General features: G+C 39.3%; 1 pseudogene; it reads right to left on the reverse strand.

The window, feature by feature from the left end:
- Positions 1-2,616: 2,616 nt before the first annotated feature.
- LOC114635300 lies at positions 2,617-3,682 on the reverse strand (annotated as a pseudogene).
- Positions 3,683-6,141: the final 2,459 nt, after the last annotated feature.

Consider the following 6,141-nt stretch of genomic DNA (forward strand, 5'->3'; position numbering starts at 1 on the left):
ATAGGTGGGCCATGGAATTTGTGGTTTGGGGGTGATGGTTGTGGTAGGCACACACTTACTCCCATGTATACCATATATATTTAACACTAAAAATGATAATATACCATAAAGCATGAAAAGCATAGCCAATGGGTGACATGTGGTTAGTGACATACATAGCACTACTTCTCCAACTGCTCCAAAAAGCAAATAGCCAATAATCTAGTAATCAATGAGCAAAGGATTAGTAACAGCAATATTATTTTAGCAGCGGATTCTGTTGTTACCCAACTGTCAACCAGCAAATGGTATTTTGTCACAGAAATGCACCCCAAGGTCCATGACTGAAATAATTCCCAGAAAGACAATAATAAAGATCACTGTATGTATCACTGTTCTCTTTCACACATATACACACATTGCCTGTTAGCATGATGCTAAGTCTTCCAGTTTGGTTAATTGTAGTCCTCTCTTGCTGATTATGGTCCGCACAGTGTTTCCAGTGCCATGTGCTACAATCTCTGTCTGAGTCAATTTGTTCTTGTGCTTGCATGCCTACAAATGCAAGCATAGCGTTTGATTATATTTCTGGTTTTTTCATCTGGATTATGTATATCTGTTTGAATGCTAAGGACTTCCTCGATTGGAGATCATCTGTTGATTCTGGGTCTTCTATTTAGTTCAAAGGTAGCTTTTGCTAGGGCTTCAGAAAGTGGGTTATCTTTATGTGCTGTTAATTTTAATTTAAGTAACCCATTAAATCTTTCAATACTGCCTGCTGCTGTTGGGTTATATGCTTAGTGGAATTCTCACATTATGTCAAAGTTTTACCAGTCTCTGTGTGATTTTACCAATAAAGCGGGTTCCTTGATCAGTTTGTATTAGTCAAGGTATTCCATAGGCTGATATTCATGACCATAAGGTAAATATTGTTAAATTTTGGTCTGGTTTGGATCCTGAATTAGCCATACCGAATCCTGTGCGTATCTGTATTATTGTGCATGTGTACTGTTCCTTAAACTCATTTAATGATCCTATAAAAATCAATTTGAAATGTATGATTTAAGTGTAGTCTATGAATGCCTTTTCCATGGTAATTATGTTTAAATCTGGTTTTGGTTGAAGGACATCCTTCAAATTTCTGTATGGCATTCTTAATTTTACTCCATGTTATGGCTATATTCCTTTGAGTGAACCACTGGTATGTTCCATGGTTTCCTGCATGTTCAAGGAATTTGTGTATCTGTTCTATTTCTTCTCTTGTAGTCTCTGTCTGTGTGGAGTAGACTTAATCCACTTTCTTTTAATTTTAAGTTTTGTAGGTCCTGTCTGTTCAGCTTTGTAATATGCTTTGAGTTTTATTGTTAAGCTTGCTAGTTTATCTGCTTTGTTATTATATTTAGTCTGTAGGTTGTCTTTATTTTGATGAGCATTTACATGGTATACCTTTATCTTAATGTCCTTACAGATCTGTGCTATTTCTGGTCAAGCTTCCTTAGGGCATAAATCTTTTCCATTAATCTTCAATTCTGTTACTCTCCATTTTCCTGACCAAATTGCTATTCCACTGGCCAAGCACCAAGAGTCTATAAAAAGGTGTAAGTCCTTTCCATCTTTATGGGACTATCTGGCTGACATTAAGGCTGCTATCAATTCCACATGTTGTGCTGATTTGCTCTTTCCTTTTTCTACTATTACCATTCCATCTTCCAGCCAGAAAGCTACTGCTTTCCAGCACACCACATTATTTTTGTGGTGGCTGAGCCATCAATAAACCAGGCATTAACCAGTGAGGGGGAGTATTGACCTGACCCCCATGTTCCTATGGGTGCCTGTTTCTGGGGAGAGGAGGTGTTGAGTGTAATTGGTACCTGGCTTTTGTTAATTGATGCCAGTGTGTGCTCTGACTCCATTTGTACTGTTCCCTGTGCAGTCAGGTTTGCTCCTCAAAGGAACTGCGAGAAGTACCATTTCAATTATAATATCTTTCCTTACATTGGCAGCCCTGCCCATGCCGCTTCTGGTGCCTTTACCCATTCGAGAACAGGAACGGTGGATCAACGTACCAGAGGGTTCTGTCTTAGGATACTGTGGCACATGCAGAGTGCTTCATAATCAGTCCACATTATTTTTTCCAAAAGTGACTACTTGGCATCTGACCGAGGGAAGCATTTTCAATAGAAGCCAATTGGTTTAATCTTGGTTGTTTGACAAATATATTTCAATTGCCATATCCCTTTATAAAGAGGATATCTATTGTCACTGCATTAATATAAATTAAATTACTAAGTTGTTCTACATATTCTTTTTTTTAACAGCACCAGCAGGGGTTTATTTAGTGACAGTAAGGTTAATGGCTCCCTCAAAACTTCACCATGTCCCCACTGCTGCCAGTCTCCAGTCTTCAGCTCTCAGAACATTTTTAGGAGAGATTTTCTTTGACCTGCTTGTCTTGACAGGTACATAAGAACTCAGTAAACTGACAGAATGAAGATTAACTGAGATGCCAAGAATAGTTTTTATTGCAAGCACAGTGAGCAGAAAGAGATGTCTTCTCACAGAGTGGCCACTGGGTCTGCCGTTAACTAACCCTCTGACAATTTTTCATTGGTTTAAAGCACACGAATGAGCTTCTTTTTATCGGGTGTACATCAACTCTGCCATGTGGGACATTTTCTTAGGGATATACAAGTAATATTCCGTGTAGCCTGCTAGGTCCTCAGTGGTCACATCATACACATAGACACGAGCTTGCTCGGAACAGGATCGAGGAGAGACAGACAGAGTTCTGGTATGCAGTGACTGAGAGTAGTCCTCAAGTGATCTTCGTTCTGGGCCCAAAGGAGGGACATTCTGCAGAACTGAAAAGGAATATACTTCCATATCATGCCACTTCTTACACTGGCACTCCTTTCCTACACACACACACACACACACACACACACACACACACACACACACACACACGCACACACACACACACGGCTTGCCCTGGCTTAGCTTGGAAACAGATCGAAAGTCAGAGAGATCGTTGGCCGTAAGACTTTCTTGAGAGACTTGGGTAGGTAGCATCAGAGAGCTCTCCTGCTTTACTCTCTGATGGCAGCCTCAGAACTGAACTTCTCAGAGGCTTGATGGCTGCTCCTGTGTGATTAATATCAAGAGAAGTAAAGTTTTCTCCTGCATTGAACTCTTTGGGTGTTGAAATTTCCCGTCCACACCCAGGTGGCTCAGTCTGGCTTCTGTGCTTCAGCTGGCTGCTGGAAGGAGACGATGTTGTACTGCAATGTATGAACTTGGGAGGATGAAGAACAGGAGACTTAGAACATCTACGATGCTGAGTTCTTACTGCCCCTTGTGAAGACTTCCTTGTAGACCCATGCCAACCGTCTTTAGATGCACACATGGTTTTCGGTTTGGGATCATCTGCTGCTGTTCTGACTGATGCTCTGACACTTGTGCCTTCTCCAACAGACAGAGAGATGATGGACCCTGATGCATGCACTCTTAACTTCTTGAAGGCAGTTTGCAGGCTTTCCTCCTCTCCATCCTTGCCTTCAGATTTCAATGTGAGGCTTTCTGTACTCCTATTGCTGTTCCCTCCCGTTAATAATCCTTGCAGCTGGGACGCTCCCAGCAATAAGGCCAGGTCTGCTCCAAGTGTCACTCCGCAACTGCCGCGTCTGACTGACCTGTTATACATATTCTAATATAATTTTTACTGCTTCCTCCTGGGGTGATTGTCAGGTGAAATCAGATGCTTTTTTCACTACGCATATAATGGTTGGAGCAACAATTGCAGGTATGTTATATGTTGTCTCCAATACCCAAATAAACCTATTAAATGTTGGGTTTCTGTTTAATTCAGATATCTTGGTAGATTTTTCAGTTTGTTAATTACCTCTGGGGGAACAGATGATCCTCTAGTTGACTATTGTACTCTGAGGAATTCAACTTCTTCTGCCTCTGGTGTTTTTACTTTGTCCTTAATGGTCCATCCTTCATTTGTTAGGTGTGTAATTAAGTCTGGTACTGTTTTATGTAGTATTTGTTTATTATTTGATATCAGAAGAAGGTCATCGATGTATGAAGCTATTATTACTTTTTCTAGTGTGTGGAATAAATCTAAAGCCCATCTTAATGCATTATGTGCTATAATTGGGCTGCTTTTGTATCCTCATGGAACTCTAGTGAATTGATATTGTTTTACTTCTGATGAAAATGTGGTGATTTTCCTAGAGTTGTGGTGTAGGGGAATGACAAAGAACATTTCTGTTAGATCTATTGTGGCTAACCATTTGGGTGCCACCTGTCTAATTCACAGAAATATATCTTCTACATCAGGCAATTGTCCAGGCATCTGTTCTGAAAGTTTGTTTATGTTCCTATAGTCTACTGTAAATCTCCATTTGCAATTCAGGTTTTTTTAATTGGCCAAATGGGGGCTATTATAATTCAAGTTTTGTGTTGGTTCTATAATACCTTCTTTTAATAATGTTTGCATGGTGTCCTTCACTTCTTCCATCTCTCCTTTTATAGGATATTGTGGTGTAAAGGAGAGTGGTATTTTAGGTAATTCTATCTGTGGAATTTTAACTGTAGCCAATAATATCAATGGTATTCTCTTATAACCTAAAAATTTTGGAAATAATTTATGTATTGTAGGCAGTCCTATAATATTTTCTGGGGCACTGCACAGAGCAAAATCTAGCTTGTAATTCTTATACTTGTAATATTGATCTAGTTATAGGGGTTCTGACTCTGCCTCCAACTCCCTCTACTTCTGTGTAGCCTTTAATTTTACCTGTATTCAGAATTTGTCCTTCATCTGGGGTATATACATTAATTTCACTACGTCTGTCCAACAGCCATTTAACCACTTTGGTGGTGTTGCTGGATAGTATGATGGGTAGTGCTATTCTGGGTTTTATATGTTGTGTCCCTGAGATTGAAAGGGATGTTCTTGTCCTCTCAGGTTGTTCCTGGATGGCAACCTGTTCACAGGCCATGCTCCTATATTTGGATTTTGGCTGTTGAACTCTGAGTAAGGAGGTCCTTGGTCATAGGGGCCCCTTTGCTCTAAAAAAAGGCCTGCGAGGAGTTTGCCCAAACAAGCATCTTGTGAGATTGCATGGTTTGCTTGGTTCTAGTCTAATTGGGAGGTTGGTATTTGGTATTCCAAATGGTCTTATATTTTTGAATCATCTCATTCTGTTAATTTTCTTACCCTTAATGGGTCCTGTTTACATATCCAGTCTGTTAGTCTATGTCTTTTTGTTGGGGAATTGATCCAGGGATGTTAACAGATAGTAAGGATTAGTGATTGTTGCCAAAGGATGCCAAAGGAGCAAAGTGGATGCTAGAGTGATTTGTAAGAAATGCTGATGATGGGACAAAGAATAATGCTGACCTGTGAGCTTGCTGAGTGCCCTGACAATGGTAATTGGGAATCTGTATTGGACATATGTTCCTGACTCACCTGTGCTTCCCTATATCCCAGATGGGACAAATTGCCTTGCCTCAAATTTTTAGACCTTGTGGGACAGAGAATCAAAAAGAGAAGTTATAATGACACTTATATTTTTCCTAAATGTAACCAATTATTCAGTTTCAGTCATGTACTAGTCTAGAAATCAATCCCATATTTGAATTAACAGTCTTCATTTGGAAGGCTGGATCTGGACATTTTCAGAGACATAATTGGAAGGTAGCTAAAGTTCTCTACTATGTTATTTCAGCAAGAGATAAAGTTGGCATAAGATCGGGATTTCAAAAAGTGTTCATGCATGTGTTAAGACTGTTTTAATTGTCGAGTTAAAATCACAGGAGTGTTCACAGAATTTTGATTATTGCCTTGTTTGTTCTGTGACTATTTATGTTTATTGTCTTGCTTGTTCTTTGACTATTTGCATCTATTGTATTGCTAGTCCCTTGACCTAAAACTGACCTTAATACTTCATGTAATTTAAATGGTATAAAAGCAAAAAGGAGGAGGGAAAATGGGATAGAGGGGTTCTAGGTAGGGGAAATGGGAAAAGGGGATGACATCTGAAATGTAAATAAATAAAATATCAAAGAAAAAAATTACTTTTGTTTCTTCTATTTATTATAAGTTACATTGATTGTACATTTTCTAATTGTGTTAGTGTGTTGAAACCTGGC

Source organism: Grammomys surdaster, unplaced genomic scaffold, assembly GCF_004785775.1.
Source record: "Grammomys surdaster isolate TR1022 unplaced genomic scaffold, NIH_TR_1.0 83123, whole genome shotgun sequence".
Classification (NCBI taxonomy): domain Eukaryota; kingdom Metazoa; phylum Chordata; class Mammalia; order Rodentia; family Muridae; genus Grammomys; species Grammomys surdaster.